This window comes from Pseudophryne corroboree, chromosome 1 (assembly GCF_028390025.1).
Source record: "Pseudophryne corroboree isolate aPseCor3 chromosome 1, aPseCor3.hap2, whole genome shotgun sequence".
Classification (NCBI taxonomy): Eukaryota; Metazoa; Chordata; class Amphibia; order Anura; family Myobatrachidae; genus Pseudophryne; species Pseudophryne corroboree.
The window spans coordinates 265,158,734-265,183,872 of NC_086444.1; positions in this window are offsets into that span (position 1 = coordinate 265,158,734).

A 25,139-nucleotide genomic window follows, 5' to 3' on the forward strand; every position below is an offset into this window, starting at 1 on the left:
AATTGTTATTGCCCCGATCTCCCATCTAAAATGATGGGATATTGCAGGAGTGATATTCAATTGATGCCTGCTATAGCGCTGATCACGCCCATTAGTGTCTGGGTTAGCTGCCCAAAGCAGCTAAACCCAAGTAAACTAACGGATGCAATCCAAAAAGTGCAGTTTGGGTACCCAAATGGGTCACATTTCACACATTTCAGCTGGCCACCTCCGAGGACTGTGAGCTGAAATGTCTCACTGGCAGCAGATTGTGCCCAAACAGAGCTACAATTGAATAGCTCCACTGGGCGCCATCTGCTGGGTGCCAGCACAAATTACATTTGAATTCCGCCCAGTGACTGTATAAAAAAAATATATACATAAACACACATACATATAAAACAGTAATATATATATATATATATATATATATATATATATATATAATAAAGTGATGATCCGGCACTCTCTGGTATGTAGAGTGGCTTGGTCCGGTGCCCTTACTGAACCCTCAAAGGCAAGAGAGTAATTGTATCGTAGGAGTGTACGGCACTCAGGACTCTGACAGTTGAATGAAGCAAGCCTTCTAAGCTGTTAACGTTTCAATTTATTCAATTTTCTTCAGAACATGTTCTGAAGAAAATTGAATAAATTGAAACGTTAACAGCTTAGAAGGCTTGCTTCATTCAACTGTCAGAGTCCTGAGTGCCGTACACTCCTACGATATATATATATATATATATATATATATATATATATGTGACAACTACTTACTGCTGCTTGACAAATACTTTTGTGTTGTTTAGTAGGATAGACAATAAAGGGAATAAGCCTCCGAAATCATACAGAGTACTCAAATTCTCAAAGGCTTTGATGGCTGAGGGAATATACATTAGTGCTAGTACTGTTAGTACTTTATAGGAGTTTATTAATATTTATTACACATACAACAAAAAAGTATATAGTATTGAACTCTATCCCAAGTATTTAAGTGTGTGTTTGTGCACTTAAGTGCCCAAATATATATCCAAAAAATGAATTAATTAAATAGACATACAGATAAAATAGAAAAATCCAGAAAAAGAAAATTATGTAAAATAAATGTGAACACACTCCCACAATATGCCAAATAATGCAGAATTTAACTGAAAATGTGTGTAAATCCTCTTTTTCTGTTTATATAAATCTATATATCCACAATATAACAAACAGAATAGGAGACCACACATAGGAGCTATTTCAGAGGCAGTTGCAGCTGCGTCTTTTGGCTTTATGCACATGCTGCTACAAAGCCCTTCCCTTGTGTAGAAGTGGTTGTCCAAACGTGCAAAGACTGAGACGCCCACTGTCAGCATCTATAGACACAGTCCGTAGACACCATCGGTTGCACCACGGAAATTGCACCAGCTCTATGCAATGGCAGACTTTCTGTCTGAGTATGGCCTCCTGTGTGAATATTGAAGAATCTGTGTATGCAAACAATTGTGCAACATGCCAGCCACACTCTCATAATACACCCATGAGACACACCATTTGTTTGCACATTAATAGCCACCTCACAATCACTGTGCAGAAATATCCATCATTTTTCAAAGACATCTCTAATACTGCACATCTCAATTACAACCGTGCCTTTGTGTATAACACAGATTTCCGTGCATGCATAGTAGCAAAGAATTAACCACCTACATGAACAATGGCGCTGTGTGCGGCTCTGAGTCAGACCCACAGTGCATTATATCCACCTATATTATGCACAAAAAGACAATATTAAATGTACTTTGAATAAGAAATAGTTCAATTATCAGTAACCAGATAACCACCTTAACAGAAATAAGTAACTGCTTTCCAATGGGTACTATAGAAAAGGAAAACGCACACACTGCTAATTGCGGTGCGTACAGTAATGTCAGAACTATGTGGCCTATGTATTAAAAACTGCTGAAATGACTAAACTTTTTTCAGTACGAATCATTATGAACTTTTTCATTTTAAACAAAACTATCAAGACTATGGCGGATATTAATGAAAGCTAGGAGAGAGAGAAAGCACTAATGAATCAGCTTCCGTCATTTTTCAAACACATAACATGGCAGTTAGGAGCTGATTGGCTGGTAGTGTCTCTACTTTACCTCTCACCAAGCTTTGATAAATATCCCCCTAAATATTAAAAGTATAATGCAGGGACAGTGGTTTAGGGATCTATGTATTAATAATCATGGAACTGCCACAATTACTAAGTATCCACACTATGTACCTTTCGCTCATAGGCAAAATGCAGGGGTGGGGGTTTCCGGTTGCATCCCGAGACTGTTCGGAATGCCAACACCGGCATTCCCGACATGGATCGCAATGCCGGGATCCCGACTGCCAAAATCCTGATCAACCAGCCGCTGCTAATCCTCACTGGTAAGTCACAGGGCAAGGGAGGTTAGGGTTAGGCACCCCCGGGGAGGGTTAGGGTTGTGCTGCAGGGGAGGGTTAGGTTTAGGCTGCGGGGAGGGAAGGTTAGAGATAGGCACCCCGGGAAGGGTCAGGCTGCAGGTAAAGGGGATGAGGGTTAAAAAGTTAGGGATCAGAGTTAGCTTTAGCTTTCCCTAGGTGTCGGGATGTTAAACATCGGGATGCCGCTGACAGTATATTGACAGCCGGCATCACAACAGCTGGGATATTCAATGCACCATACTATTAGTACATAACAACCCATAAAATGATGCAGAAACTTCAGTTTCAACATCAAATAGCTGACAAATGAGCCCCACACTGGACTGGCTCATGAGATTTAGCATCCTCAATCTTGCGCTTTTATTAATAACATTTCAGGCTATCTCCTAATTTCAGACTCTACCACCTGCGGTATCTAGATATATAAATATATATATATATATATGTGTATGGGGTGAGCTGACAGCGCCAAAAAATGTAGATATAATTTTTCACAGTATGTCTATTACAATCCCTTGTGGAAAGTTCTCTATGATACCACTCCCCTTTCTGTATGGGGCGTCTGCTCAATCTCAAATAAAACCTACACTTGTACGTGTGAAGGATATAAGAAATATGGAAAAAGTGGATGAGATCAGAGCGACCACCGGTGGTAAAAAGTATAAAACTAGAGAAGTATCTTTAAAAGTATAGGCGGGATTTATTCAAAACGAACGTATACAATTTAAAAAAAATTTTTTGACACACATGTCAACATCTATAAAAAAGGGGGGGGTTATATTTTTAAAAAAGTTTTCTGTTTAAAAGTAAACAGTAAAACATATACACAGAGAAAAAGGCATAAAAAGGACATAAAAAGACATAAATACGTAAAAAACGGGTCCTTATGGTCATAAAAAATATATTGTGCGAGGTATAAATATATCTAGAATTAGTTAGAACAGAGAATTAATGAATAGAATGAACAGCTTATCTTTGGATTTTCAGTAATAGCAGGAATCACCCAACGCGTTTCGTCTTATGTGACTTCATCAAGGGGTAGGGGTATATATATATATAAAAAACATAAGAATATATAGTTATATATAAGTATATATATATATATATATATATATATATATATATATATACATCCACAATTGGGGCAGCACTCCAATTAAATATGCATCTGCTCTGGTGCCCTCCTAGAAGCCCGCATGGGCCCACAACATACTACCCGGTAAGGCGGCACTCAGATGTCAATCACGTCTTAAGGCAGAAGATTACAACGTTTCAGAGACCTTTATTCACACTCCGTCATCAGGTGCTGATCACCTGATGACGGAGTGTGAATAAAGGTCTCCGAAACGTTGTAATCTTCTGCCTTAAGACGTGATTGACATCTGAGTGCTGCCTTACCGGGTAGTATATATATATATATATATATATATATATATAATTTGATTAAAAGTCTGCATCAAGAAGACTGGTGAGTGTTCCTGTTTTTGGCTAATATATATATATATATATATATATATATATAAAAATATAACAACCCATTTGAATCAGGCACTCATGTTTTTTAAAAATCAAACAGACAGATGGTACTTGCTTGGGTGCTTTCCTCTGGGCAGCAACTCAATAATAGCAGCAATGGATGAAGGCGGTACTCTGATACAGGGCCGTAACTAGGTGTGGGCAGCGCAGTAGTGCTGTGGGTGCACCATCCACATCCGCCACCACTGGCCGGCGGCCGCCACCAAACGCCTGGCTTCCTTCTATAATATATAATAGTAGCATTGCGCCCAGCGTCGGGTCTATACCGCTGTCACCCACACAGGAAGAGCTCCCATGAACGCCCTCACTCCCAGGAAGAGGACGCCGACTGGTGAGTGCACTGCTCACTGCCTGCCTAATGTGGAAAAAATGGGGACTATGTTGCATGATGTGTAAAAAAGGGGGACTATGCTGCTTGATGTATAAAAAAGAGGGACTATGCTGCCTAATGTGTAAAGAAGGGGGACTATGCCTGCTGTAATGTATAAAAATGGGGACTCTACCTGCCGTAATGTGTGAAAAGGGGGACTCTGCTGCCGTACTGTGTAAAAGGGAGCTCTGCCTGCCGTACTGTGTAAAAGGGCACTCTACCTCCCATAATGTGTAAAAAGGGGGACTCTGCTGCCCTAATGTGTAAAAAGGGACTCTACCTGCCGTAATGGGGAGTAGTGTGGCAACGCCCCTTCCCCATGAAGTAATTCCCCTATATTTTTGGTGCGCAACTGTGGCGCGCACTGGCCTTGTTTTGTATATGGGGGGGTGCCGATGCCGTTTCTTGCACAGCGTTAAAATGGCTAGTTACGGCACTGCTCTGATCCTTAGTACAACAGCAGAAAGTGGTTTAATGTGCTCAACAGGACACGTAACCCCATCATGTTATATGAAGCCTCAGAGGACCGATTTCATCTATTGCTGAGATATATATATATAAAAAATGGATAGAGCATTCCAGAAGTGCGGCACTCACAGCATGAATAAAAAACAACTAAGACACTCTTTGAGTCTTATGGGCTTTACACACTTGTCGAACCGCCGCCGAGCTGCCCGACAGCCAATATGGCCGCTGGGCGGCCCGGTGGCGGGGATGGGGTGACGGGGGAGTGAAGTTTCTTTCTCCGTCACCCGGCTCCATAGCACTGCATTCTAATATGGATGAGAATGTCCATATTGGCCTGCATGCATAAGCGACCCAGCACCAACGATGAACGTGCACGGGACCGCGCATCATTCATGCCTACACACTGAATGATATGAATGAGAACGTTCATATCATTCAGTGTTATCTGCCAGTGTGTATGACGGGCCCATTAGTTGTTTTTTATTCATGCTGTGCATGCCGCACTTCCGGCTATATATATATATATATATATATGTGTGTATTTATATATATATATATATATATATATATATATATACACACACACTGTATAGGATATATACATGTTATATAAATATATATATTAGTGATGAGCGGGTTCGGTTCCTCGGAATCCGAACCCCCACGAACTTCACCCATTTTACACGGTTCCGAGGCGGACTCGAATCTTCCCGCCTTGCTCGGTTAACCCAAGCGCGCCCGAACGTCATCATCCCGCTGTCGGATTCTCACGAGATTCGTATTCTATATAAGGAGCCGCGCGTCACCGCCATTTTCACTCGTGCATTGGAGATGATTGGGAGAGGACGTGTGCAGCGTTCTCTCAGTTGTGTTCAGTGTGCTGCAAATATCTGTGCTCAGTGTGCTGCAAATATCTGTGCTCAGTGTGCTTGCAAATATCTGTGCTCAGTGTGCTGAAAATATCTACGTTCTCTGCCTGAAAAACGCTCCATATCTGTGCTCAGTGTGCTGCAAATATCTGTGCTCAGTGTGCTTTATTATGGGGACTGGGGACCACCAGTATTATATAGTAGGAGGACAGTGCAGAGTTTTGCTGACCAGTGACCACCAGTATTATACGTTCTCTGCCTGAAAAACGCTCCATATCTGTGCTGCATTGTAGTATATAGTAGGAGGACAGTGCAGAATTTTGCTGACCAGTGACCACAAGTATTATATCAGTACGGTACAGTAGTCCACTGCTCTACCTACCTCTGTGTCGTCAAGTATACTATCCATCCATACCTGTGGTGCATTTAAGTTTTGCACAGTATATATTGTAGGAGGACAGTGCATAATTTTGCTGACCACCAGTATATAATATATAGCAGTACGGTACAGTAGGCCACTGCTCTACCTATCTCTGTGTCGTCAAGTATACTATCCATACATACCTGTGGTGCATTTTAGTTGTTGTGCGCAGTAGTAGGAGGACAGTGCATAATTTTGCTGACCACCAGTATATAATATATAGCAGTACGGTACAGTAGTCCACTGCTCTACCTACCTCTGTGTCGTCAAGTATACTATCCATCCATACCTGTGGTGCATTTTAGTTGTTGTGCGCAGTAGTAGTAGGACAGTGCATAATTTTGCTGACCACCAGTATATAATATATAGCAGTACGGTACAGTAGGCCACTGCTCTACCTACCTCTGTGTCGTCAAGTATACTATCCATCCATACCTGTGGTGCATTTTAGTTGTTGTGCGCAGTAGTAGGAGGACAGTGCATAATTTTGCTGACCACCAGTATATAATATATAGCAGTACGGTACAGTAGTCCACTGCTCTACCTCTGTGTCGTCAAGTATACTACAAAAGTTAAGTAAAATGACCCAAAAATCAAAATTAAAAGCGTCTGAGGAGAAGCGTAAACTTGCCAATATGCCATTTACGACACGGAGTGGCAAGGAACGGCTGAGGCCCTGGTCTATGTTCATGGCTAGTGGTTCAGATTCACATGAGGATGGAAGCACTCATCCTCTCGCTATAAAACTGCAGTGCCACTCCTAGATGGGCCAGGTGTTTGTGTCGGCCACTTGGGTCGCTTAGCTTAGTCACACAGCGACCTTGGTGCACCTCTTTTTTTCTTTGCATCATGTGCTGTTTGGGGACTATTTTTTGAAGTGCCATCCTGTCTGACACTGCAGTGCCACTCCTAGATGGGCCAGGTGTTTGTGTCGGCCACTTGGGTCGCTTAGCTTAGCCATCCAGCGACCTTGGTGCACCTCTTTTTTTCTTTGCATCGTGTGCTGTTTGGGGACTATTTTTTAAATCTGCCATCCTGTCTGACACTGCAGTGCCACTCCTAGATGGGCCAGGTGTTTGTGTCGGCCACTTGGGTCGCTTAGCTTAGTCACACAGCGACCTTGGTGCACCACTTTTTTTCTTTGCATCATGTGCTGTTTGGGGACTATTTTTTTAAGTGCCATCCTGTCTGACACTGCAGTGCCACTCCTAGATGGGCCAGGTGTTTGTGCCGGCTACTTGGGTCGCTTAGCTTAGTCATCCAGCGACCTCGGTGCAAATTTTAGGACTAAAAATAATATTGTGAGGTGTGAGGTGTTCAGAATAGACTGGAAATGAGTGGAAATTATGGTTATTGAGGTTAATAATACTATGGGATCAAAATGACCCCCAAATGATTTAAGCTGTTTTTGAGGGTTTTTTGTAAAAAAACACCCGAATCCAAAACACACCCGAATCCGACAAAAAAATTTCAGGAAGGTTTTGCCCAAACTGGTCCGAATCCAAAAGACGGCCGCGGAACCGAATCCAAAACCAAAACACAAAACCCGAAACAGCCAGGCAGCCCTTGAAGTGTCTAACATCTCACGTCTGACCTCTCTGAAGAGCGATGGTGTTAGACACTATCCTATCCAGCCAGGGTATTCAGCCAGGGCTTCCGACCCTGTCCGACCTGCCCTGTATCCACCTGCACTGTATCTGACCCATACTGTAACCTGCATTGTATCCAGCCTGCTCTGTATCCAACCTGCACTGTAACCCATACTGTGTCCAACCGGCACTGTATCCGACCAGCGCTGTATCCGACCAGCACTGTAACCTGTCAATATTTAACTGTGTGTCCCAAAGTAGCACTGTACTACGCAAGTACGAAACGCTTTTTTTTTTATTGGAGAGATTTTGGGGAGCTGCTTGACATAAAGGCTGATTGATTGGGGCTTTACATGAGTACAGAGTGCTAGTCATCAGTGACCCAGGGACCCCAGGAGGGAAGTACAGACTGGGTACTTAGAATATGCATGTGCTGGGGTCATGTGCACTTGTTTAAGTGGCATCAATGTCTGCTGTTGCTATTTTACACATGGAGGTATATTTACTAAAATTCGATTTTGGAAGGCGCTTTATGAATCTTCCAAATCGATTGATATCTATTTTATTTGGTCTTTCTAAAAGTTTAGAATTTCATTTTATTCACTAAAAATTGATTTTACATTTGATTTTAAAATCGAATTTTATGTTGATTCATGTTTAGAAGGGTTTTCGAATTAAATCTATGAAATTGCTCCCTTTATCGAACCTCAAATCCCCATTGAAATCCCAAGACAAATAGAATGTAAAATCGAATAGAACACCCTCATTGCTTCTTATTGGTCCAAGTGTATTACATGCTCACTAATTAAAGGCAAAACATACTCATTACATTGTTTTATACATTAAAAAAAAGTTAACAATTTTTATTCATTTTTGCGTGATCATGCAATAGACGGTAGCTAAGGAAAAGACGATATTGATAAATTTTGACATACAGTAAAAAGATGCATTTTGTAAAAGGTAGTATTAGAAACAAACACGCATTCTGACAAGGATTGGGTGTTCATATATGCCTCTATGTTTAAAAAAAATTACAGTTACTGCTGTGTTATACAACAACCATCCCTCTGCAATTTATCCAACAAAATTTAAGACAGACAGGGATGAGTTGGTGAAGATGTAAGCATCATGGGCAGAATCTGGATAGGTTCTTACTTTGCTTTTTTTTTGGTAATTTCTTCATAATTTACAGTAAATTTGCCAATATTGTGCTCTGTTGCTATCTTTTGCATATTTTTTCCCCTTAAAGTCTAAATTTGTGCAGTATTCATGAAGCTGCTGACAGTAGTCAGGATGTTTCTCCAGAGTTTTTCCAGTTAGGTGGTGTTTTGCATGGTATATGTAGGTGCATCATACCATTGCTTGGGCATCCATTTTTGCTACTTTCACAGTGCCCTATGTGTTTTCGGTTACTTAAAAAGTCATCATTATCATTTTCCTATGTTTAGAATGGGGTTAGACGACAAAATCGCATATTCAAGGATCATTCTAAACATTTGAGATTCGATTTGGAGGTGAATTTCAAATTGAACCTTAGTAAATTAGGGGATTTCATGTTGGTCTATGGGAAAACATCAATTATTTTTTTAGAAATTACATTTCTATTGGGATATGAACTGAATCTGCCAATAGAATTTGACATTCGATTTGGGCTTTAGTAAATCTGTTCAACCCTAATCGCATGGAAATTGAATTGAAACAGAATCTCTAATCCCTTGAATCACCAAAATCGAACTTTAGTAAATGTTGCCCATGGTTTTTTTTTTTTCTTTGCTGTTTGTTGACTACTTTAGAGCAATGATATTCTACACATGATTCTCAGTAAATTTGTGTCTTGGATTGTTTTCTATTGATAGTACTTGTGAGTTGGTTCAATTGGTTATTGCTAATACATGACTCATTTGTAAAACATTTTTAAACAGAAATAACTGCCGTGTATTTGACCACTGCTCTGTTGCTTAGTTAGCCAGCCAGGAGTGTTGGTAAGCAATATTGTGAGCTGTGAGATGGTCAAAACATACTGGAAATGAGGGGAAATTAATGTTATTGAGGTTAATAATACTGTAGGAACAAAAACCTGTCAAAATTCTGTAATTTTAGCGATTTTTATGATTTTTCTAAAAAAAATACAGAACCAAAACCCTCAATGGCAGTTTTGGCAAAACCAATACAGATCCAGAACACGAAGGAGATACAGATCTAAAACCAAAAACCCAAGATTTGGGCCGGCGCACATCCCTATTTATTATACACATTTTAAGGGAAATCACCTGAAAAATGAGGAGACCCTTAAAATGTAAGTATGCCCTGAATGGATTACAGGTTTCTGCAGGGGATATCAAAGATACTGTATCTGCTGGTGCTTTCCCTGTTTCCCATTGTAATAGTGATGACATAAACCATTGAAGTCTATAGGCTACATATTTCACAATTTACCAAGAGAAAGGTTGTCTGGATCCCTCCCAGGTAACAGCTACTGGTGCATGCACTGTCTAATGACCGTGCATGTGCAGTAGGTCCACAGCAGAACTGTTAGAGACAATGGAGTTGGCTACCGTCGGGCTCCTGCTGTGAAGGGGCACCTCTCCCCCATTGTCTCCGGCTCTGTGTGTTGACGTGACCTCTGAAGCCTTTACCTGCTGACAGGGGGTAAAACAAACTACCAGAACCTGGAGATCAACTGCAGTATGTATGCAGCTGTCGCATGATGGAGGGTAGGTGAGTCACATGATGTGAGGAGTTAGAAGGTGCAAGGAGTATTATATTAGTCTGGCTGTGGCTGCTCTCACAACAGAGCTTCCACCCAGCCTTCACTATCTGCTGTTTCCTTGAGGAACAATGTGGCGAGGGAAAAAGAGAGAGGTGTGAAGAAGATAAATAATAATTAAAAGAGGGAAACGTATGTATGTGTCCTTGTGCTCTAATAGTTCTCTTCCTTTGAAAAATGCCTCCCTCCTGTACCTTGTTAAAACCCTTGATATATTTGAAAGTTTCTATCATGCCCCTTTCCCTTCTCTGCTTCAAACTATACATATTAATATCAGATAGTCTTCCCAGGTAAGTATTTTGCTGTAGGCCATGCACTATTGCATTGCATAGCTATTACAAGGGGATGCGATCAATTTACCTACAAGCAAAATCCCGAAGGTCAAAATCCTGACAACCAGTGAGCGACGGTAAAAATTCCAACAAGGTCAAAATCCCGACATTTAAAATGCTGACAATGTCAAAATGCAGACATTTAAAATGTTGACAGGTCAGAGTTTTTATTAAAACCGACTTATTCATACTTTACTATCCCAGTGGACCTGGATGGGGAATATAATAGTGTGCCGAGCGCTGTCATTTTTACCCAGTAACTTTAAGTGCATATGTCTGGCATGCACAAAGTGGTTGCACCTGTCACTGGCCTAGACTGAGGGTGTTGTGAACTCGGGGATTCTTCCAATTCTATTACAGGGACAAAACAACTTAAAGTCAAATGTCAAAGAATAAATGAGGGAAATGTCCAGACCCACTGAAGGGTTTTGAGAGCAGTATTAGAGATGCTGGTAACTGAAGAAACTGTGGGTGATGTTTAAAAGTCACTGGTAACTTGAGGAACTTATAAATGATGATTAAAGGCCCAGATGGATAAAGAACTTGTGAGCGGTGAAAGAAACGCTGATGATGTGAAGAACTGAAGTGCAGGGGTTTAAGACGCTGTTGATTTGTAGAACTTGTGAACGGTGACTGAGACGCTGAGGATGTGAAGAACTGAAGTGCAGGGGTTTTAGACGCTGTTGATTTGTAGAACTTTGGAACGGTGACTGAGACGCTGATGACGTGAGAAACTGAAGTGCAGGGGTTTGAGACGCTGTTGATTCGCAGAACTTGAGAACGGTGATTTAGGCCCGTAGCCACGCTGATTCCTAGGAGCACTGGTGACTGGACCGCAGAGAGATATACCGGCCGCTGAATACACTGGAACCGGTACAGCGAACTGGCAGCTGGAAATGCCGGAGACACTGGAGTACAACTGCAGAGATCCTTGCCGGGAACAAAAGCGCTGGCATCTATGTCAGGGAAAGACGATACTCAGGCACTGAGGCTCCGTCCGGCGTCTGACTTTGAATTCCCCACCACCGCTGGATTGGCGGAGCAGTCTGATGACGTCACCTGCCCCCCGTCCACGTGATGCCGGGTGTCATGGCGACGCCCATGCCCCGGAGAACCGCCGGGAGCCGCGCCAGCCAGACGCCGGGCCCGTGGCCCACCAAAGGCAGAGGCCGCAACACCGACCAGCAGACATGCAGGGGTAAGCGCGGCGAACGCCGCCTCTGTTGTGTGACAGCACCTTTACCTTTGTCCCTAATGGACAGTGAGGATTGGTCACTCCTCTGTGCCTGAGCCCACCTGGAGTGGCAGTCAGCACCCAGGTGCCATCATATCTAGAGTGGGGGGAAGTTTCCTCTAAAACCGACTGACCGGATTCTGCTAAGGGACCCAGTTTACCATCTCTATCCAAATCCAAATTCCAAAGATGGGCTGGCAAAGTTATCGAGCCATGAGGTCTGACGTGCAATGTTGCTTACGAGGGCCATCCTTCCGAAAGCAGCATGGCCCTGCTCCTCCCCCTGCTGCCGCTCTTCGCAGCCGACATCGGCAAGTGTGTATCCGGACATCGCACTGATGTGTACATAGCCTTATAATGATAGCATGGTCACCAAAATAACTTGTGTGCAACAATGGAAATATTAAGCATGCTCAGAATAGTACAGGGCTAAATATACTTTTTATTTCTTCATGTTTTTTTTTAATTCTTTCTTTTTAAAGACCATGAACCATAGAGAAAATACATAAAGTGCAAAGGTGCAGTTTACAGATGCAGCCATTACTTTATGATGTCAGAAGATAAAACGAAAGGGTGGTATTCATGTGACCGACGGTCGGGAGACCGACGGTCACATGACCTCCTGCAGCTTCCCGACACCCACTATCCCGATGGTCGGCATGCCGACCAACAGGGACTATTTCCACTCGTGGGTGTCCACGACACCCATAGAGTGGGAATAGAACCCGTGGCGACCGTAGGTCGCCACCAAGCCTGCAGCTTGGCGAGCGCAGCGAGCCCGCAAGGGGCTTGCTGCACTCGCCTCTTCCCACCGGGATCCCAGCGTCGGTAAGCTGACCGGCGGTCAGGAGACCGCCGGTCAGCCATACTACACCCAAAACGAAATACCTTGGTGGAGCCAGCTGAACCTCTGGAGGCAAGTAACCATGGTAACAGATTGAGCATTTGAACATGATCTACTGTATGTAGATTAATTGCCTTTCTCTCTAATTTGGTTAACTCTGGTTTAACCATTTCTGGCATGTAAAACTGTAAGTAAACAGGGACCACTGAAAACATTGGGTCTCATTTGCAAATATGAAAAGTACATTGTACAGTAAAACATCCCTAATTTCCCTATATTACAAGGGGGTGCATAGCAAGGTTATTGAGTTTGCACCAGGAATACCAAGTTATGTGGAGCAGAGCAAAACATGTGTGACGTGAGATTATTGGAAGGATATAGAGGGATGGAGACTATTATTTATATTGGCTTTTTCATCTAATTCTTATGTATTCTGTATATACATAATTACTTAACTATTATACACAAATAAACTTTTATTGTGATTTTGTAAAATCTATCTGTATTATTTATCACTAGATGTTCTACTCGTTCTTCGCACTTGAGTGTCTAATTTTCATGGTTGTAAATATAATTGAGGGTTAAAAATTTGGTAAATCTTAGAGATGGAAATTTTTATGTAAGTAAATATTAATCCGTGGTTCTTGGCATTACCCGAGTAGCACCCGTAGCAGATACGGTAAAAAGTGACAGGACCATTATTGTAGTTTATTAAATGCTACACACTGGAGGTGCAATCCAAATGTTGATCCGATTGTCTATTTGGGCGTTCTCGTTCACGCAACGCAAGCCACGCATCTGTGATGACGTCATTATGTCAGCACCCTTTTCATCCACTTAGGGGAGGTTTATTCAAATTCTTATTACTTAGTTATCCTATTTCCCAACTGAAGAACACCTATGTTAAATTTCAGCTTCCTAACATATTGGAAAGTAAGAGAAGACATGTACTAAGCAGTAATAAAAGTGGAGAAGTGAGCTAGTGGAGAAATTTCCCATGGCAACCAATCAGCTGCTTCGTACAATTGTATAGTATGCAAATTAGAAATGTTACGTCAATGCTGATTGGTTGCCATGGGCAACTTCTCCACAGGCTCACTTCTCCACTTTTATCACTGCTTAGTACATGTCCCCCGTAGTGATGAGTGAGTGAGTGAGTGAGTGCGTGAGTGAGTGAGGGCTTTAGCATTTATATATATATATATATATATATATATATATGAAGAGAATCCTCCCAGGGTTCTATGCAGGGCCTTATGGAAGAAAACACGGGCGGCACTCCATGGTCTTATCAAGTAGATTTGTATTCAAAAGTTACTAAACCTCCTAATGATAATGTGTGGACCCTTATTCCAAAAGTAAAGCATTCAATACCTTTAATACCAAGAAATAATGACACGGAGACTTGAATTTGGCAGAAAATTGTTAGCTATTTATTGTACCCTAACCATTAGAAAAAACCTGTAAAGTAAAATTCAAGTTAACATGCCGATTCAGCCGGCATATGGTGGCAGAAAAAAGAACGGCTATATTCCACTGACGATAAGCTCAAAAAACATTAAAACCCAAACAATCCTAATTTACCACAAACCATACATAGGTAATAGGTGCCCGACTCAGACCTCCACGCTGACTGCCCACCCTGATGCATGATGACGCTGCCCCCTGATGGGTGATCTAGCGGCCTTAAAAGTCAATGGAGGTGAGTGCACCTAAACCACACCAATACTGTAAAAAACTGTGACTAACAAGTCAAACTATAACCTGACGTTCTTTTCCGCCAACAAATAGCCAACGATAAAACACAACTAACAATTCAGAGCCAAGGCACTCCGTGCCAAAACCTCTACCAAATGGGGTGGGAGGGCGGGAAGGCAAACCAGAAGTAAGAGACCCTTAGCTAGCCTATACATCCCTATATATACTGATCCCTCCCCTCTCTACCATTGGCTGTACTTTTCATAACAGTTAGGTCCACACCCCTCACAGGAGGTTTAACTCTCTCCATTCCTATGCCTGTCATTTCGCTCTCCAACATAGTGCAAAAGCAACGTTTCAAGACCATTGCGGTCTTTTCATCAGGCTGTGCATCATAAGGTATGAAAAACAAATGACTGTTTTTAGTAATTTGTTTTTCATACCTTATGATGCACAGCCTGATGAAAAGACCGCAATGGTCTTGAAACGTTGCTTTTGCACTATGTTGTAACTTTTGAATACAAATCTACTTGATAAGACCATGGAGTGCCGCCCGTGTTTTCTTCCATAAGGCCCTGCATAGGACCCTGGGAGGATTCTCTTCCTATTTATATATATATATATATATATATATATATATATATATATATATAAATAAATGCTAAAGCCCTCACTCACTCACGCACTCACTCACTCACTCATGAGCGAGAGAGACAGGGAGAGAGAGTGATGACAGGGAGAGAGAGACAGTGACGACAGGGAGAGAGAGACAGTGACGACAGAGAGAGAGTGACGACAGGGAGAGAGAGAGTGACGACAGGGAGAGTGACGACAGAGAGACAGTGATGACAGTGAAAGAGACAGTGACGACAGGGAGAGAGAGTGACGACAGGGGGAGAGTGACGACAGGGAGAGTGATGACAGGGAGAGTGACGACAGTGACGACAGGGAGAGTGACAACAGTGACGTCAGGGAGAGACAGTGACGACAGGGAGAGTGACGACAGGGAGAGTGACGACAGGGAGAGTGACAACAGTGACGACAGGGAGAGTGACGACAGTGACAACAGTGAGAGTGACGACAGTGACGACAGGGAGAGTGATGACAGTGACGACAGGGAGAGTGATGACAGGGACAGTGACGACAGTGACAGCAGGGAGAGAGGTGACAGCAGGGGAACATTACCTTATTTGTTGCTGCAGCAGTGAGCGGTAGGCTGCTGGAGACGTCGGGCGCCTAGTGGCTGGTGCCAGGCGGCTGGTGGCTCGTGGCTGGCGGTGGCCGGCTGGTGAGCGGGGGCGGCGGCCGGCTGGTGAGCGGGAGCGGTGGCGGCGGGCGGCTGGTGAGTGGCATGCGCGGGCAGCTGGCGGCGGTGAGAGGCTGTGAGTTAATACAGCGCTCTACACAGCCGCCGGCCGCCGTGCAGGGACAGGGAGCACCATGTGCAGCAGGATGGCCACTTCCCTCGCCTCCTGCTGCACTTTCATGGGCTCATTTCCGGGTCAGTGGAAGAAGTGGCGGTATACCATACCGCCGTATACCGCCTCACTTCGACCACTGTATATAATGCTTTTTTAATAAAATCTGTGACAGTAGGAAAACAATACCTCATTAATCTGTGTTGTTTTATTTGTCACATGAGATGAGATTTAATACATAGAAGACTAAATGATTGTTAATTATATCCTGATATGTAAAAAGACAGATTTCAAAGAGAGTGTACTTTCTATTTCACATGGCTGTACCTACAGCAAAGGCTTAAATGTAAGCAGTATACTTTTGTGTGAGCTGTTAACTTGAGTACGACACTGCATTACTAAAGTGCAGCTGTCACCAAGCTACTTAGAACAGTTTTTTTATACAGAAATGCAGTATTTTATAGCAGAGTCAGAGTTTCCCACACTCTGCCATTACTGGCCAGTTTTCAAGGATATCCATGCTTGAGTCCAGATGGTTAAATGAAATTGACTGAGATAGTAATTTAGTCACCTGTGCTCAAGCATGGATATCCTTAAAACCTGGCCGGTAATGGCAGAGTCTGGGAAACTCTGTTGTATAGTCATTTACCTGTTATACATTTTTACACTTTGCTAAAGCTGTTAAATGTGTTTCTACGAGTTTTGCACTTTACCTCCAGGAAATGGTTAAAACTTTTGACCCTTTATGCAAAATGACTGAAAACACACAAACTAGGGTACAGTGTATAGTTATGCTGTGCAGCCGGTAGTCTGCCTATAGAGTGGTTTACTGTAAAGCATGGGTCTTCAACCTGCGGCAAACTTATCGACAATCTGGCTGTCCCCTCCGGGAGGAGGCAGCCAGGTAGGAGCAGCGGGGGCGTGTCGATGATGAGGATGATGTTTAGGGGTGGGATTGGGGCGTGGCCGCATGATCACGTCATTGTGGCCCCGCCTCCAGTCTAGCAATACCGATAATATTGGCATTGCAAGACAGGGGGTGGGGCGTCATCTGACCCCCAGACCGCCCACTTTGAACTGCGCCGCCGGGGGTTTGCTAGGGGATGCGGGGGGGGGGGGGGGTTTCAGGTGGTGGGCGCTCAGCTGGGAGACTTGCCCACTCTTCCGGGGGGGCGGGAGCACCACCCGATTTTCGGGAGCCTCCCGGCCATTCCGGGAGAGTAGGCAAGTATGACCTGCGGCCCTCCAGCTGCTGTGGAACTACACATCCCAGCGTGCCCCTTTTAGCATACCTTAATAGCAAAACTGTGGCAGGGCATGCTGGGATGTGTAGTTTCACAGCAGCTGGAGGGCCGCAGGTTGAAGACCCATGTTGTAAAGCCAATTAACTGCCCTCTGCAATTCATATTAGTCACTTTGCTTCAAAATTTTAGGAGACTGGAAACGTCAAATATAATTTTATATCTTTTTAATTAAGTTGATTAGAGTTGATGCATTTTTTCTTTAATAGTTACTGTTCAGAATAATGGAAATATATTGTTAACATTAAGGACTCATTGTGGCTTAATTAGTAGAAAGACAAATATGGGCAACATCTGTTGGAAACCAGAAGGATTGTTGTCTTATATATGTCTCTGGGGTACAAGCGGCTGATCGCTCTCTGCACTCAGTAGTAGACAATGGAAATTGTTATAAATAGAATTTAATGATGAGCCGTCCTGGGAATAACATGATGTAATATACCCTGCATGAGTATCCTACAATGCTAGGAAGATTACACTATCACCAGGAAAAACGTTCCATTTAAGAATTATATGTTTATTGATTGTATATTTAAGTTGTTTGTATTATATAGTGCTCATTTTTTTTTACTGACAATTCAAACATAAATCTAAACTGGCCTTCTGGAAGTGTGTTATAAAGAGAGTGAGGTATAATAAACCGAACCTACTGTATGCCTGGTGGTAAGCCAGGGGAGTACACTGCAACATTGAGGGCCTAATTCAGACCTGATCGCTGCTGTGCGTTTTCGCACATCAGCCGATCAGGTCTGAACGGCGCATGCCAGACAGCCGTCAGCTGTCTCAGACCTGCGATCGCCTCTGCCTGATTGACAGGCAGAGGCGGTCGCTGGGCAGGAGGGGTAGGACTGGCTGCATTTGGCCGCCATTTAGGGGGTGCAGTCCGAGCAATGCAGGTATGCCCTGGCCATTGGGGGGGCGGGCAGCGGTGGCTGCATGACATCACACGCAGCTGCTGCGACCCTCACAGCTATGAGTAGCTCCTGCCAGCGCACAGGAGCTGCACTGGCAGGGAGCTACTCCTAAAGTACAAAAGCGCGATGCTTTTGTACTTGTGCGGGGGTGTCGGGCCTGACATGCGGAGCGGACTAGCCCTGTGCTGGGCGTCCCCTCGCATGTCTGTGTGACTGATATTAGGTGTACTAAATTTAGCACATCTACGATCAAGTCTGAATTAGGCCCAGAGAAAGGTTTTCATTTTATTGTTGAAAGAGCAACAGTGGTCTTTCAGCCTTCTTGAACAGATAACCAGCTATTATTGTACTTTCCAACAGAGGCTGTATCTAACAAATCATCGGCCAGGTCTTTTCTAGTACAGCAATGTATAGTAGTACAATTAGTGAGATATATATATATATATATATATATAGATATATATATATAGTTATACATAGAAACATAGAATTTGACGGCAGATAAGAACTAGAGATGAGCGCCTGAAATTTTTCGGGTTTTGTGTTTTGGTTTTGGGTTCGGTTCCGCGGCCGTGTTTTGGGTTCGAACGCGTTTTGGCAAAACCTCACCGAATTTTTTTTGTCGGATTCGGGTGTGTTTTGGATTCGGGTGTTTTTTTCAAAAAACACTAAAAAACAGCTTAAATCATAGAATTTGGGGGTCATTTTGATCCCAAAGTATTATTAACCTCAAAAACCATAATTTACACTCATTTTCAGTCTATTCTGAATACCTCACACCTCACAATATTATTTTTAGTCCTAAAATTTGCACCGAGGTCGCTGTGTGAGTAAGATAAGCGACCCTAGTGGCCGACACAAACACCGGGCCCATCTAGGAGTGGCACTGCAGTGTCACGCAGGATGTCCCTTCCAAAAAACCCTCCCCAAACAGCACATGACGCAAAGAAAAAAGAGGCGCAATGAGGTAGCTGTGTGAGTAAGATTAGCGACCCTAGTGGCCGACACAAACACCGGGCCCATCTAGGAGTGGCACTGCAGTGTCACGCAGGATGGCCCTTCCAAAAAACCCTCCCCAAACAGCACATGACGCAAAGAAAAAAAGAGGCGCAATGAGGTAGCTGTGTGAGTAAGATTAGCGACCCTAGTGGCCGACACAAACACCGGGCCCATCTAGGAGTGGCACTGCAGTGTCACGCAGGATGTCCCTTCCAAAAAACCCTCCCCAAACAGCACATGACGCAAAGAAAAAAAGAGGCGCAATGAGGTAGCTGACTGTGTGAGTAAGATTAGCGACCCTAGTGGCCGACACAAACACCGGGCCCATTTAGGAGTGGCACTGCAGTGTCACGCAGGATGTCCCTTCCAAAAAACCCTCCCCAATCAGCACATGATGCAAAGAAAAAGAAAAGAAAAAAGAGGTGCAAGATGGAATTGTCCTTGGGCCCTCCCACCCACCCTTATGTTGTATAAACAAAACAGGACATGCACACTTTAACCAACCCATCATTTCAGTGACAGGGTCTGCCACACGACTGTGACTGATATGACGGGTTGGTTTGGACCCCCCCAAAAAAGAAGCAATTAATCTCTCCTTGCACAAACTGGCTCTACAGAGGCAAGATGTCCACCTCATCATCACCCTCCGATATATCACCGTGTACATCCCCCTCCTCACAGATTATCAATTCGTCCCCACTGGAATCCACCATCTCAGCTCCCTGTGTACTTTGTGGAGGCAATTGCTGCTGGTCAATGTCTCCGCGGAGGAATTGATTATAATTCATTTTAATGAACATCATCTTCTCCACATTTTCTGGATGTAACCTCGTACGCCGATTGCTGACAAGGTGAGCGGCGGCACTAAACACTCTTTCGGAGTACACACTTGTGGGAGGGCAACTTAGGTAGAATAAAGCCAGTTTGTGCAAGGGCCTCCAAATTGCCTCTTTTTCCTGCCAGTATAAGTACGGACTGTGTGACGTGCCTACTTGGATGCGGTCACTCATATAATCCTCCACCATTCTATCAATGTTGAGAGAATCATATGCAGTGACAGTAGACGACATGTCCGTAATCGTTGTCAGGTCCTTCAGTCCGGACCAGATGTCAGCATCAGCAGTCGCTCCAGACTGCCCTGCATCACCGCCAGCGGGTGGGCTCGGAATTCTGAGCCTTTTCCTCGCACCCCCAGTTGCGGGAGAATGTGAAGGAGGAGATGTTGACAGGTCGCGTTCCGCTTGACTTGACAATTTTCTCACCAGCAGGTCTTTCAACCCCAGCAGACTTGTGTCTGCCGGAAAGAGAGATCCAAGGTAGGCTTTAAATCTAGGATCGAGCACGGTGGCCAAAATGTAGTGCTCTGATTTCAACAGATTGACCACCCGTGAATCCTTGTTAAGCGAATTAAGGGCTCCATCCACAAGTCCCACATGCCTAGCGGAATCGCTCCGTGTTAGCTCCTCCTTCAATGTCTCCAGCTTCTTCTGCAAAAGCCTGATGAGGGGAATGACCTGACTCAGGCTGGCAGTGTCTGAACTGACTTCACGTGTGGCAAGTTCAAAGGGCATCAGAACCTTGCACAACGTTGAAATCATTCTCCACTGCGCTTGAGACAGGTGCATTCCACCTACTATATCGTGCTCAATTGTATAGGCTTGAATGGCCTTTTGCTGCTCCTCCAACCTCTGAAGCATATAGAGGGTTGAATTCCACCTCGTTACCACTTCTTGCTTCAGATGATGGCAGGGCAGGTTCAGTAGTTTTTGGTGGTGCTCCAGTCTTCTGTACGTGGTGCCTGTACGCCGAAAGTGTCCCGCAATTCTTCTGGCCACCGACAGCATCTCTTGCACGCCCCTGTCGTTTTTTTAAAAATTCTGCACCACCAAATTCAAGGTATGTGCAAAACATGGGACGTGCTGGAATTTGCCCATATTTAATGCACACACAATATTGCTGGCGTTGTCCGATGCCACAAATCCACAGGAGAGTCCAATTGGGGTAAGCCATTCCGCGATGATCTTCCTCAGTTGCCGTAAGAGGTTTTCAGCTGTGTGCGTATTCTGGAAAGCGGTGATACAAAGCGTAGCCTGCCTAGGAAAGAGTTGGCGTTTGCGAGATGCTGCTACTGGTGCCGCCGCTGCTGTTCTTGCGGCGGGAGTCCATACATCTACCCAGTGGGCTGTCACAGTCATATAGTCCTGACCCTGCCCTGCTCCACTTGTCCACATGTCCGTGGTTAAGTGGACATTGGGTACAACTGCATTTTTTAGGACACTGGTGAGTCTTTTTCTGACGTCCGTGTACATTCTCGGTATCGCCTGCCTAGAGAAGTGGAACCTAGATGGTATTTGGTAACGGGGGCACACTGCCTCAATAAATTGTCTAGTTCCCTGTGAACTAACGGCGGATACCGGACGCACGTCTAACACCAACATAGTTGTCAAGGCCTCAGTTATCCGCTTTGCAGCAGGATGACTGCTGTGATATTTCATCTTCCTCGCAAAGGACTGTTGGACAGTCAATTGCTTACTGGAAGTAGTACAAGTGGGCTTACGACTTCCCCTCTGGGATGACCATCGACTCCCAGCAGCAACAACAGCAGCGCCAGCAGCAGTAGGCGTTACACGCAAGGATGCATCGGAGGAATCCCAGGCAGGAGAGGAATCGTCAGAATTGCCAGTGACATGGCCTGCAGGACTATTGGCATTCCTGGGGAAGGAGGAAATTGACACTGAGGGAGTTGGTGGGGTGGTTTGCGTGAGCTTGGTTACAAGAGGAAGGGATTTACTGGTCAGTGGACTGCTTCCGCTGTCACCCAAAGTTTTTGAACTTGTCACTGACTTATTATGAATGCTCTGCAGGTGACGTATAAGGGAGGATGTTCCGAGGTGGTTAACGTCCTTACCCCTACTTATTACAGCTTGACAAAGGGAACACACGGCTTGACACCTGTTGTCCGCATTTCTGGTGAAATACCTCCACACCGAAAAGCTGATTTTTTTGGTATTTTCACCTGGCATGTCAACGGCCATATTCCTCCCACAGACAACAGGTGTCTCCCCGGGTGCCTGACTTAAACAAACCACCTCACCATCAGAATCCTCCTGGTCAATTTCCTCCCCAGCGCCAGCAACACCCATATCCTCCTCATCCTGGTGTACTTCAACACTGACATCTTCAATCTGACTATCAGGAACTGGACTGCGGGTGCTCCTTCCAGCACTTGCAGGGGGCGTGCAAATGGTGGAAGGCGCATGCTCTTCACGTCCAGTGTTGGGAAGGTCAGGCATCGCAACCGACACAATTGGACTCTCCTTGTGGATTTGGGATTTCGAAGAATGCACAGTTTTTTGCTGTGCTGCTTTTGCCAGCTTGAGTCTTTTCATTTTTCTAGCGAGAGGCTGAGTGCTTCCATCCTCATGTGAAGCTGAACCACTAGCCATGAACATAGGCCAGGGCCTCAGCCGTTTCTTGCCACTCCGTGTCGTAAATGGCATATTGGCAAGTTTACGCTTCTCCTCCGACAATTTTATTTTAGGTTTTGGAGTCCTTTTTTTTCTGATATTTGGTGTTTTGGATTTGACATGCTCTGTACTATGACATTGGGCATCGGCCTTGGCAGACGACGTTGCTGGCATTTCATCGTCTCGGCCATGACTAGTGGCAGCAGCTTCAGCACGAGGTGGAAGTGGATCTTGATCTTTCCCTAATTTTGGAACCTCAACATTTTTGTTCTCCATATTTTAATAGGCACAACTAAAAGGCACCTCAGGTAAACAATGGAGATGGATACTAGTATACAATTATGGACTGCCTGCCGAGTGCAGACACAGAGGTAGCCACAGCCGTGAACTACCGTACTGTACTGTGTCTGCTGCTAATATAGACTGGTTGATAAAGAGATGTCTATGTAACTATGTATGTATAAAGAAGAAAGAAAAAAAAACCACGGTTAGGTGGTATACAATTATGGACGGACTGCCTGCCGAGTGCAGACACAGAAGTAGCCACAGCCGTGAACTACCGTACTGTACTGTGTCTGCTGCTAATATAGACTGGTTGATAAAGAGATGTCTATGTAACTATGTATGTATAAAGAAGAAAGAAAAAAAAACCACGGTTAGGTGGTATACAATTATGGACGGACTGCCTGCCGAGTGCAGACACAGAGGTAGCCACAGCCGTGAACTACCGTACTGTACTGTGTCTGCTGCTAATATAGACTGGTTGATAAAGAGATGTCTATGTAATTATGTATGTATAAAGAAGAAAGAAAAAAAAACCACGGTTAGGTGGTATACAATTATGGACGGACTGCCTGCCGAGTGCAGACACAGAGGTAGCCACAGCCGTGAACTACCGTACTGTACTGTGTCTGCTGCTAATATAGACTGGTTGATAAAGAGATGTCTATGTAACTATGTATGTATAAAGAAGAAAGAAAAAAAAACCACGGTTAGGTGGTATACAATTATGGACGGACTGCCTGCCGAGTGCAGACACAGAGGTAGCCACAGCCGTGAACTACCGTACTGTACTGTGTCTGCTGCTAATATAGACTGGTTGATAAAGAGATGTCTATGTAACTATGTATGTATAAAGAAGAAAGAAAAAAAAACCACGGTTAGGTGGTATACAATTATGGACGGACTGCCTGCCGAGTGCAGACACAGAGGTAGCCACAGCCGTGAACTACCGTACTGTACTGTGTCTGCTGCTAATATAGACTGGTTGATAAAGAGATGTCGTAGTAGTATGTATGTATAAAGAAGAAAAAAAAACCACGGTTAGGTGGTATACAATTATGGACGGACTGCCTGCCGAGTGCAGACACAGAGGTAGCCACAGCCGTGAACTACCGTACTGTGTCTGCTGCGACTGGATGATAAATGATATAAAAAATATATATATATCACTACTGCAGCCGGACAGGTATATATTATATATTATATAATGACGGACCTGCTGGACACTGTCTGTCAGCAGAATGAGTTTTATTTTTATAGAATAAAAAAAAACAACAACACACAAGTGAAGTCACACGACGAGTGTTTAACTTTTTCAGGCAATCACAATATAAGTATACTACTAACTATACTGGTGGTCAGTGTGGTCAGGTCACTGGTCAGTCACACTGGCAGTGGCACTCCTGCAGCAAAAGTGTGCACTGTTTAATTTTAATATAATATTATGTACTCCTGGCTCCTGCTATAACCTATAACTGGCACTGCAGTGCTCCCCAGTCTCCCCCACAATTATAAGCTGTGTGAGCTGAGCAGTCAGACAGATATATAATATATATAGATGATGCAGCACACTGGGCTGAGCCTGAGCAGTGCACACAGATATGGTATGTGACTGAGTCACTGTGTGTATCGCTTTTTTCAGGCAGAGAACGGATATATTAAATAAACTGCACTGTCTGGTGGTCACTCACTATATAATATTATGTACTCCTGGCTCCTGCTATAACCTATAACTGGCACTGCAGTGCTCCCCAGTCTCCCCCACAATTATAAGCTGTGTGAGCTGAGCAGTCAGACAGATATATAATATATATAGATGATGCAGCACACTGGGCTGAGCCTGAGCAGTGCACACAGATATGGTATGTGACTGAGTCACTGTGTGTATCGCTTTTTTCAGGCAGAGAACGGATATATTAAATAAACTGCACTGTCTGGTGGTCACTCACTAGTAAACTCTCTGCACTCTCTACACTTCTACAGTACTCCTCCTAGTCCTAAGCTCCAGTAAATCTCTCTCTCTTATAATCTAAATGGAGAGGACGCCAGCCACGTCCTCTCCCTATCAATCTCAATGCACGTGTGAAAATGGCGGCGACGCGCGGCTCCTTATATAGAATCCGAGTCTCGCGATAGAATCCGAGCCTCGCGAGAATCCGACAGCGTCATGATGACGTTCGGGCGCGCTCGGGTTAACCGAGCAAGG